A 10,388-nucleotide genomic window follows, 5' to 3' on the forward strand; every position below is an offset into this window, starting at 1 on the left:
TCAATTTTAGAACATGTTCATCACCTCGACTGTCTGCTTCTGATGTCTTTTTGTTGTTTTAATTAGTGGACTTTTTATGATTTATGCATAGAATAATTTTTTAAATTTATTTTTCCATTATAGTTGACATTCAATATTATATTAGTTTCAGGTATACATCATAGTGGTTAGACATTTATATAACTTACAAAGTGATCTCCTGATTAGTCTAGTACCCACCTGGCACCATACACAGTTATTACAATATTACTGACTGTATTCCCTATGCTTTGTATCCCCATGAATATTTCTATAACTGGGAATTTGTACTTCTAATCCCTTTCATTTTTTTCACTCTAGACTTTATTTTTAAAGCAGTTTTATGTTTACACAAGGTTGAACACACAGTACAGAGTTCCCATATACCACTCACCCCCAAACTCACAATTTCCCCCATAAGATCATGCATTCTGTCGTACATTTGTTAACAGTTGATGAACCTGTAGTGATTAATACATTATTATCGATAGAGATCAATAGTTGACATGGTCACTCTTGATGGTGTAATTTCATTTTATGGGTTTGGATAAATGTGTAATGACATGTGTCCATAATTACAGTGTCATACAAAGTAGTTTCACTGCCCTAAAAATCCTCTGTGCTTCACCTATTTATCACTCCCTCCATCTTCACTCCTGGTAACCACTGATTATTTTCCTGTCTCTGTAGTTTGCCTTTTCTAGAATGTTTTATAGTTGTGATAATGCAGTGTGTGCCCTTTTTGACTGGCTGGTTTCAGTTAGCATCACGTGTGTCCTTCACACCACCTGGAGTCATTGAATTTATCTTGCATGTTTCTGCTCCTTCTTACCCTGTAATCTCTAGCCTATAGCATTTGTTATTTCTTCCTCTGAAGTCTCACCTATTTTTACTCATCCTTGGTCCTCAAATGACATTCTGAATTCAGTTTACTAACAGTGTCTTCCTTCTGTCTGTCATAGAGGTAACTTTTTGGCTGACGTGCACAATTTGTGTTCCTCTTTACCTGATCCTGACAGAGACATTGGTGTAAAATGTTTAACCTCTTTTACCCAGTTTTCAACAGCCAGGCGCATCTTACCCACCCAGTGATTTGGTTTTTTTCTTCTTGTCCCCAAATATCCTTTCACTCCCCTTTATTGGATCATTGTTTCATTTGAAAAAGTTCTCATCCCCATCATCAGGGATTCCAAGGCAACACTACAAGGAACCAGCAGAGTCTTGGGAGGGAGATTGTGTTGGTTGTGGGGTTTGTTGGGTATAGATAAGGACGTTGCCAAAGAGGGTGTTTGTTTGACATGAGGGAAGCGTCCTCCTGGAAGTCAAGGGAAGGCCAGAGAGTGTAATGAATACTTTGCTAAGTGATGGAGGGTTTTTGTCTCCTTGGTGGGCATGGATATTGAAGCATAGGGACTTGAGCAGAAGCCTTCGTATCACTAGATGTGGGTGACTACATGAATGAAATGTGCAGAGAGACCAGTAAAGGGAATTTTGGAGGACCCCAGTGAGGCTCCTGAGTTGGGGGCTTGTAGCCATCGTTAGAGGCCCAATATCTTCAACACAGGGAGGAATCCCCACTAAGACAAGGGTGATGATATTGGCAGTACTGTATACTGACAGTGCATATTGTGCCAGACACTGTGTGAGCCTCATGTATTGACTCATTTATGCCTCAAAGTAAACCTTATAAGCTAAGCATTCTTATTCTTGGCTTACCGCTGAGGAAGATGAGCCTCAGAAGTCACCAGCTGAGGAAGCCTAGTTGCAGCTCAGACTGGCCAATCACACTGCTTCAGGGACCACAGTGCTTTTCTGGAAAGTCTGTAGCATCAATTCTGGAGTGGTAAAAGAGACTTTTTTTCTCTGTAGGCAGCCTGAAGAAGTGGTATAAATGGTGTGTTATAAATATTAAATCATTGCTGGTGTTTGGGATCCTGTTTCAAGATCCAGAATCAGAAAATAGACTAAGATTCTCGGTCAATAATACAGGCTGAGGCACCAGTTAAGATTTTGTATTGGTTTCCTGTGGCTTAAAGCAACACAAATTTATTCTCCCACACTTCTGGAGGCCAGAAACCTGAAATATCAATATCGTTGGACTGAAATCAAGGTATCAGCAGGTCCATGTTCTCTCAGTTGGCTCAAGAGGAAATATGTTTCTTGTCTCTTCCAGCTTCTGGTGTCTGTGGCATTCCTTGATTTGTGCCCAAATCACTTCAGTCTTTTGAGTCCAACATCTTCAAATCTCTTTGCTCTGTGTTCAAGTTACCTTATTTCTGTGTATTACCTCTTCCTCTGCTTCCCTCTTATAAGTACACTGTTGGTGACATTTAGGGCCCACCCAGACAATCTCCCTAACTCAACCTCCTTAACAGATTTGCAAAGATGCTTTTTCCAACTATGATACCATATTCACAGGTCCCAGCAATATGACATAGGTATCTTTTGTGGTTATTTAGTGCTATATACCTTCAGACACAAAGCTTTCAGTGGATTTCTCCTTTAATCTTCATGCTCTTCTATTTATTCTTATTCCTCTGCTCCTTCTTTGGGGACCAGTTCTCCTGGATCATCTCTTCATTATCTTTGCTTGTATTTTTATACCTTACCACTGGTTTCCTATTTGCTGATCCATCCCACCCTTTTACATCCTGCATGAAATTTCAGTCCATGGATTAGATGCCTCTCATATTTGGTGGTCTCTTTCATTCCCTCTCCCCTGTAATGTTTCTCCAGTAATTCAGCCATTTTGGATTTCTTTAAGACTGGAAGACTATACTTGAAAAGAAAGAGTCAGCTTCTGAAGAGGATATTACTGTGGAGAAACCATCTCTCCACATGGAAATGAAATGCTGTGTACAGGAGGAGGGCCCCTGGTCAATGTCAGTAGGAGAATTACAGAATTGGAGGAATCAGCCAGGGGAGCACCAGAAGCAATCTTTGAGTCAAACGGTGCTTATGTTGGAGGAGAGACCTTTTGCTCAAGGAGAATGAGCATGACCTTGGGGGAAATTATGTGAGTATAAACCTTCTACCTCTTACATTACCCACAACAAATTTCCACAAGCTTGACTTGCAGGTTAAAAAATTGAAACAGAATTCAGTTTCCATCAATCATCAGAAAGGCTGGGCCAATATGAAGCTCTGCAAAAATCATCAAAGTGCCAGAGCCTTCTCTCAGAGCATTTGCTTGAATAAGCTTGCACATGTTGAAACAGAAAATAAAAAGCCTTCTGAATATACTGTCAGGAATGACTCTTTAAACTATAGCACCTGTCTTCATTTTCATAATAAATTCTTTCAGCAAAGAAGAGCAATGATGGTAAGGACTATGGAAGCATCATTAATCACAGTATGTCTCTGAATGAACAAGATCCAATATATTCTGGAGAAAGTCAGAATGAGTGTAATAGATGCTTCATAAAATCTGAAATAACTGCCAGTGATCCTGGATGTCAGCAGGACTGTGATACCTTCTGCATGGCCTCATCTTTTACTGACTGTGACACCATTCAGACCCTAAATAAGCCATATGCATGTAATCTGTGTGGTAAATCTTTCAGCTGTTGCTTTGAGCTTGTTGCACACCAGAGAACACTCACTGGAGAGAAGCTTTATAAATGTAATCACTGTGAAAAGGCCATTATTGGGAGCTTTCACCTTATTTCACACCAGAGAACACACACTGGCCAGAAACCCTGTGAAGGTAATGATGGTGGGAAATCTTTTCAGCTGCGATCACAACTTATTGTGCATCAGTGAACCCATACTGGGGAAAAGAAAATTTATGAATGCAGTCATTGTGGAAAATCTTTCAAACGGAGATCTCTCCTCATTATTCATCAGAGGACACACACTGGAGAGAAGCCCTATCAGTGTGACATGTGTGCTAAAGCCTTCAAACAAAAGTCAAACCTTATTGAACATCAGAGAACACATACTGGAGAAAAGCCCTATGACTATATTGACTGTGGAAAAGCCTTCAGTAGTTGATCATATCTTAAAAACACACAAGAGAACACATACCAGAGAAAAACTCTATACATGTGTTGACTGTGGGAAAGCCTTCTGTTATCAATCATCTCTTAGAAAACACAGGAGAATACACACTAAAGAGAAACCCTATGAATGTAATGACTGTCGGAAGTCTTTTCATCAGCAATCACAGCTTGTTGTGCATGAGCGAACCCATACTGTGAAGAAAACTTATGAATGTAGTCATTGTGGAAAATTTTTCAAATGGCAATGTCTCCTCATTATTCATCAGAGGATACACACTGGCGAGAAGCCCTATCAATGTGACATGTGTGTTAAAGCCTTCTGTCAAAAGTCAAGCCTTATTGAACACCAGAGAACACGTACTGGAGAAAAGCCCTATGAATGTGACTGTGGGAAAGCCTTCAGTAGTCGGTCATCTCTTAGAACACACAAGACAATATGCACTGGAGAGAAACCCTGTAAATGTAACAACTGTGGTAAATCTTTTCGACAGTAATCACAGCTTGTTGTGCATCAGTGAACCCATACTGGAGTGAAACCTTACGAATGCAATCATTGTGGAAAAGGTTTCAGGCATAAATCTGTTCCCATTATACATCAGAGAAAACACACTGCAAAAAACACTATAAATGTTATTGACTGTAGGAAAGTTTTCAGTGATCAGTCAGCTCTTAGAAAATAGAGAGAATACACACTAGCAAGAAACCCTATGAAAGTAATCATTATTACACGGCCTTTATCAGCAGAGTCAGCTTAGTAGGCTTCAGATAATTTATACTGCAGAAAAACATTGAGTTTGCACATTGTGGAAAAAGTCCTTCTGCCATAATTCTGGCTTTGTTGCACATAACAGGATTCACACTCAAGAGAAGCCCTATGAATGTAACAACTATGAGAAATCTTTTTGGCAACAATCATAGCTTGTGCATCAGTGAATCCATACCGAGGAGAAGAAATACTGCAGTCATTGTGGAAAATCTTTCAAATGGAGATCTCTCCTCATTACTCAGAGGACACACACTGGAGAGAAGCACTATAAATGGGAGCTAAAGCCTTCAGTCAGAGATCACACTTTATTGAACATCAGAGAACACATACTGGAGAAAAGCTCTATGAATGTATTGACTGGGAAAGCTTTCAATGATTGGTCAGCTCTTAGATAACACGAGAGAACACACATGGTGAGAAACCCTATGAGTGTAATTGTGAAAAGGCCTTTAGCTGACAGAGTGGCCTTACTTTGTATCAGAATTCATACTGGAGAGAAACCCTATAAATGTAACAAATATGGGGAAGCTTTCAGTTATAATAAATCCCTTATTCGACATGAGAAAACTCATAGGAGAGAAGCCATATAAATAAATAAATAAGATGGGAAAGCTGACTGTCAGAAATTTTGTTCTAGACATCAGACATCCATGTGCATCAGAATCACTTGGAGTGTGTATTGAAACTGCACTTTACCAGGCTTACCCTGAGCTACTACATCAGAATCTCTTAACAGGCAAACCCAGGAGCTTGTTATTTCTAAAACCAGCACATGTTATTTGTAGTGCACTAAAATGTGTTTACTTCTGCATTTAGATGAGAAGGTATGAACATGACCACTGATGGAAAACTTTCAGTCAGAGCTCTTAGCAATAGTTAGGAAGTTCAGAATGGAGCTGTACCCACCAGATTATCATTTTATTATCATTTAGGTGGTTGAAAACAACCACCTAAACTTAAGCAGATGTTATCCTTGTAACACATTCCTGAAAATGATTGAGAGACTGCAACATATTCTTTTTTTGTTTTTTTAAGATTTTATTGGGGAAGGGGAACAGGACTTTATTGGGGAACAGTGTGTACTTCCAGGACTTTTTTCCAAGTCAAGTTGTTGTCCTTTCAATCTTAGTTGTGGAGGGTGCCATTCAGCTTCAAGTTGTTGTCCTTTCAGTCTTAGTTGTGGAGGGCGCAGCTCAGCTCCAGGTCCAGTTGCCATTTTCTAGTTGCAGGGGGCACAGCCCACCATCCCTTGTGGGAGTCGAACTGGCAACCTTGTGGTTGAGAGGACGCACTCCAACCAACTGAGCCATCCGGGAGCTCAGCGGCAGCTCAGCTCAAGGTGCCATGTTCAATTTTAGTTGCAGGGGGCGCTGCCCACCATCCCTTGTGGGAGTCAAGGAATTGAACTGGCAACCTTGTGGTTGAGAGCCTGCGCTCCAACCAACTGAGCCATTCGGGAGGCAGCTCAGTTCAAGGTGCCGTGTTCAATCTTAGTTGCAGGGGGCGCTACCCACCATCCCTTGCGGGAGTTGAGGAGTTGAACTGGCAACCTTGTGGTTGAGAGCCCACTGGCCCATGTGGGAATCGAACCAGCAGCCTTTGGAGTTAGGAGCATGGAGCTCTAATCGCCTGAGCCACCAGGCCGGCCCCTGCAAGATATTCTTGATACAGAGACTTGAACATTCAACCTAAGAAGAAATTATTGCATGAGGAAATTGGTGTCGAGTGATGAAATATGAAGCCAGCCATGTTCAATATAAACCAGCAATTAAGAACACGAAGGAGGACTGAGGTGGGAAATCTTCTGAAATGGTTTTATTGGAATTAAAAGTAGATTGGGGAAAAAAAAGTAGATTGAGTATTTTAGGAACTCTCTTATGCTCTAATTTTGTTGCTCAGTAGGTTGACTGTATTTAGAACTGGGTGCATAACAATATGGAAAATATCAGATCAAGTGAACAGACCCCACAGTCGTATATGCACAAAACGTTACAACCACATAACAACATGTGCACAGATGTTTGGTTAAGAAGGTTAGCTCAGTAGACTGTTCAGAAAAAAAGGCGAAAGTGTACATCAACAATGGTGAAGAAAGTGGGAGAGGCCATTACTGCAAATTTGAGCAAGGTGAAAGCAGGTGGGAGAGTGTCACCTGCAGATGCAGAGTAGGAAAGACTGAAGCCAGGAACATGAGAAGAAGGCTGCAGCAGTGGATGTCACAGCCCCTGGCAGCGTTACAGACTGACATGTGGCACAAAGAGGGTTAATTGAAGGTCTGTTCATGAAACTGTAAATGTCCTCCATCTTTTTTTTTCTTGTCTTGAATTAAATATCTGGCTGTGGGTGTGCAAAATAAAATAGGGAATGATTTAGGTACTAAAAAAAAAAAAATTAGTCTGGGAACTAGGAAATCTGGTGTATTATCCCCCCAGAAAAAGGACTGCCTTATATTTGCATTTTAAGAACCTTTATCCTAACACCTGGTTCTTGTCCTTTTCCCCCTAAAATGAAGCGTGCCATTAAGCCAGCCCCACCCATCTATGGAGACTCCCATGTGCTTTCTAACTTAAAAAAGGAAAAGGAAAGTAATCAGACTTCAGGGTAAACAAATTCTTCAAGAAAATATAAATATTGTACAGGACAACTATAGTCCAAATGTGAACCAAACTTTAGAAAGGAGTATTCATTTGACTCTGATGTTAATTTTTTTTCCTAGAAGAGGCAGAGGACTCATAAGATTGGAGTAAAATAGGGATAAATATAATCCGATTGTTTTGCTTGGCCCTTTACTGAACCCTATTTCCATAGATATGATATAAACAGTGGGTATTGGTTTTTTAATTTTAGGAAGAAATCCAGAGCTGTAACAGGATTTCATAATGGCAGAATGGTCGAGGGGGAATTATCCCTGTACCCTCATTTTAGGAAGTGAGCTTTTCAATATAATATGTTAGGTTATGTAGGAGACAAAAATTAGAGCTCCAAACAGTAATATGACAAAGGCTGGAAGCAAATAGAGGAGCAGAGATGGGGGTCAAATCTTAATTCCTTATCATAGAAGGAAGTCAGTAAATGCTATAGGCCATGAAAGATCCGAATTTTAGAGGTAGCTTCAAGTGGAACTGGAATAGAAATGATTAAAATTGGTTGGTGGGATGTGTGACTGTAAGGTAGGGTGGGGCTGAGACAGCTGCTTTCCATTTTAAGCCTTCTGTAATATTTCTTTCCGTAGTGGTACACTTCTTATTTGAGTAACAAATTTCAAATGTGTACCTATAGTTGAGGAAAACCACAGTACATGATGACATCTCTAACTGATTTGTGTAATTTTCCTCCTTTGATTGAGCATTGTCAGTAAACTGACAATTAAAACAGCAAGAGTGAGAAGAAAAGATGTCAGACTCTTCTTTTGGACCAGTTAGAGTTGGTTCCAGTAGGGCAGAAAGGTCCCTTGGCTTCTAGAAGTCCTTGGAATTGAAGGGCGTGGGTTATTTTAAGACTTGATTTTCCAGAAGTTTTATCATCAGAAAATCTCTCGGGGCCTGGAGAGGGGCTGGTATCCTGGGATTACTGGTCCAGTTCCCTCTGAATGGGCAAGATGGGTGCATGAATTTGCATAACCACCAAGTACCGAATGTATTTCCCTAAGGTCCCTCTGGCAGTTACCTGATACCTTTTATAAAACTCTTTAGGGAACAGCCCTCGTGATTCATGTGTGACCATGAAGTTGAGATGGGTGGCCTGAGCAGAGCAGGTGGGGATATTGCTTCCTGGGGAGACAGTTGGTCCTGCTGCTGGGAACAACATTGTGGTGCAGCTTTCAGAAGATGCTGGAGCCTCGAAGGAAGGACGTGCTGAACCGATTTTAGCAATGTGAACATTGTTTGATAATTCTTGTTGAGCAGACATCTGAGAGCAAGTTCTATTCAGCAAGTCCTGAAAGTAGTCTCATTCAGTGAAAGCACTACTGGAGGCTCAGGGATGGAAGGTGTGTGCAATACCACTATGTCCTTACGTCCCTTCTCTCCAAAATGGGGGGCTCCACACAGGGGCTTGGTTTTATATGCTGGAGACAACACCCAGCCGGAATCACACACAGGGAGAAGGATACGTGTGCAGGAAATGGAAGGACAGTATCTGCATGTGCAGTGAGTGAATCAGGCCCTGCTTTGAGAGAAATTCTTCCCATTCACAAATCAAAAACCTGAGACATTTCCACATCAAATGATTCTCATACCCAGAGGCCAGTGATTTTAAATGAAAACGTGTGTAAGAACCACCTGAAAGGAGGTGTTGGGCCCATCTTCAGAGTCCACTTGGTCATGCTGACATTTGCATAGTTTGAGAACATTATATCTGTAACTTTTAATATTTTTAAAAGAGTAATCAAAATTGTTGTTTATATATCAATTTCCTTTTTGTTGGTTTCACTTCAATTTGTGGCTTACTTGAAAAAAAAGACTCTAAACAGATACCATACTCATTACGTGTGCCTGAGGGGCTGCTTTTAACAGAAAACTGAAATCCATCCCCCTCCCCTTTGTGTAAAAACAGATATCAAAAAAATCCTAAACTTATTTTTGATACAACTAGCAGTGGAACAATTGGGGTCTCAGAAGACCACCCCCACATCTGGAGATTTTCCAGATTTCCTGGGACTCAGCGTATAGTTGATAAGATTTATTGCAGTGATGTATGAAGGATAAACAGTTGATTCATACGGGAAAGGACAGGTGAAGTCTGGGGGGATCCATGTGCAGGATTCCAGTGCTCGCTCCCCTGAGGGGATCGCACAAAGCACTGGGGACTAGGCAAGCAGGCACTGTCAGCCCAGCATGTACCAAAGTCCAGACTCCCAGAAAGCAGGTGCTCAGTGTAAATCATATTGTTTGCACAAGCAGTCTAGGCACAATGAGATGGTACAGACAACACTCTAAAAGCCAAATTCCCAGATGCCAGCCAGGGGCCAACCTTGCAAACAGGACCTAAAGTGTGAAGCCTCAGCTCTCAACCTTAGTGTCATCTTCTTAGAAACCTCCGCACCATGAGAGCCAAGTGGAGGAAGAAGTGAATGCACACGCTGAAGCACAAAAGAAGATGAGGCAGAGTTCCAAGTAAACTGCTAGTTTGTGCACCTATGGAAGCCACAGGAGCAGAAATGAGGAAAGCCAGGGGCTGGGGACACTGATACAAATTGTTGGGCTGCATGCCTGCTGTCTAGAACTCAATGGATCTAGAACATACATCGCCATCTCTTCCCCATGACCACCTTTTGGGAGATTCACCTTGCTCATACAAAAACAGTCCTTTTCTCTGGATCTATGACATTCTGGACAAGTTCTGTTCTCAGTTGTGGCTGAATTTAACTTGTAGAATAAGTTGTCTGCTGTCTTAGCTGAATGAATGAATGAATGAATGAATGAATGAATGAATGAATGAATGAATAAAATGTACAGCCTCAGACCTGCTGTGTTAATCCTTTTTGCATAAACTTTCATACCTCTTCAAACATGAGTACAATTAGCCATATTCATGGTACCTGTTCCATTAAGCTGCAGCTCTGGCAACACATGGAGAAAGCACAAGGGTGTCATGTAGTTCCT

The 10,388-nt window shown here is 41.1% G+C and overlaps 1 pseudogene; it reads left to right on the forward strand.

Moving 5' to 3' along the window:
* Positions 1–2,786: 2,786 nt before the first annotated feature.
* Positions 2,787–5,181, forward strand: LOC109434521 (uncharacterized; annotated as a pseudogene).
* The last annotated feature ends 5,207 nt before the right edge of the window (positions 5,182–10,388 follow it).

Source organism: Rhinolophus sinicus, linkage group LG11 (genome assembly GCF_036562045.2).
Source record: "Rhinolophus sinicus isolate RSC01 linkage group LG11, ASM3656204v1, whole genome shotgun sequence".
Classification (NCBI taxonomy): domain Eukaryota; kingdom Metazoa; phylum Chordata; class Mammalia; order Chiroptera; family Rhinolophidae; genus Rhinolophus; species Rhinolophus sinicus.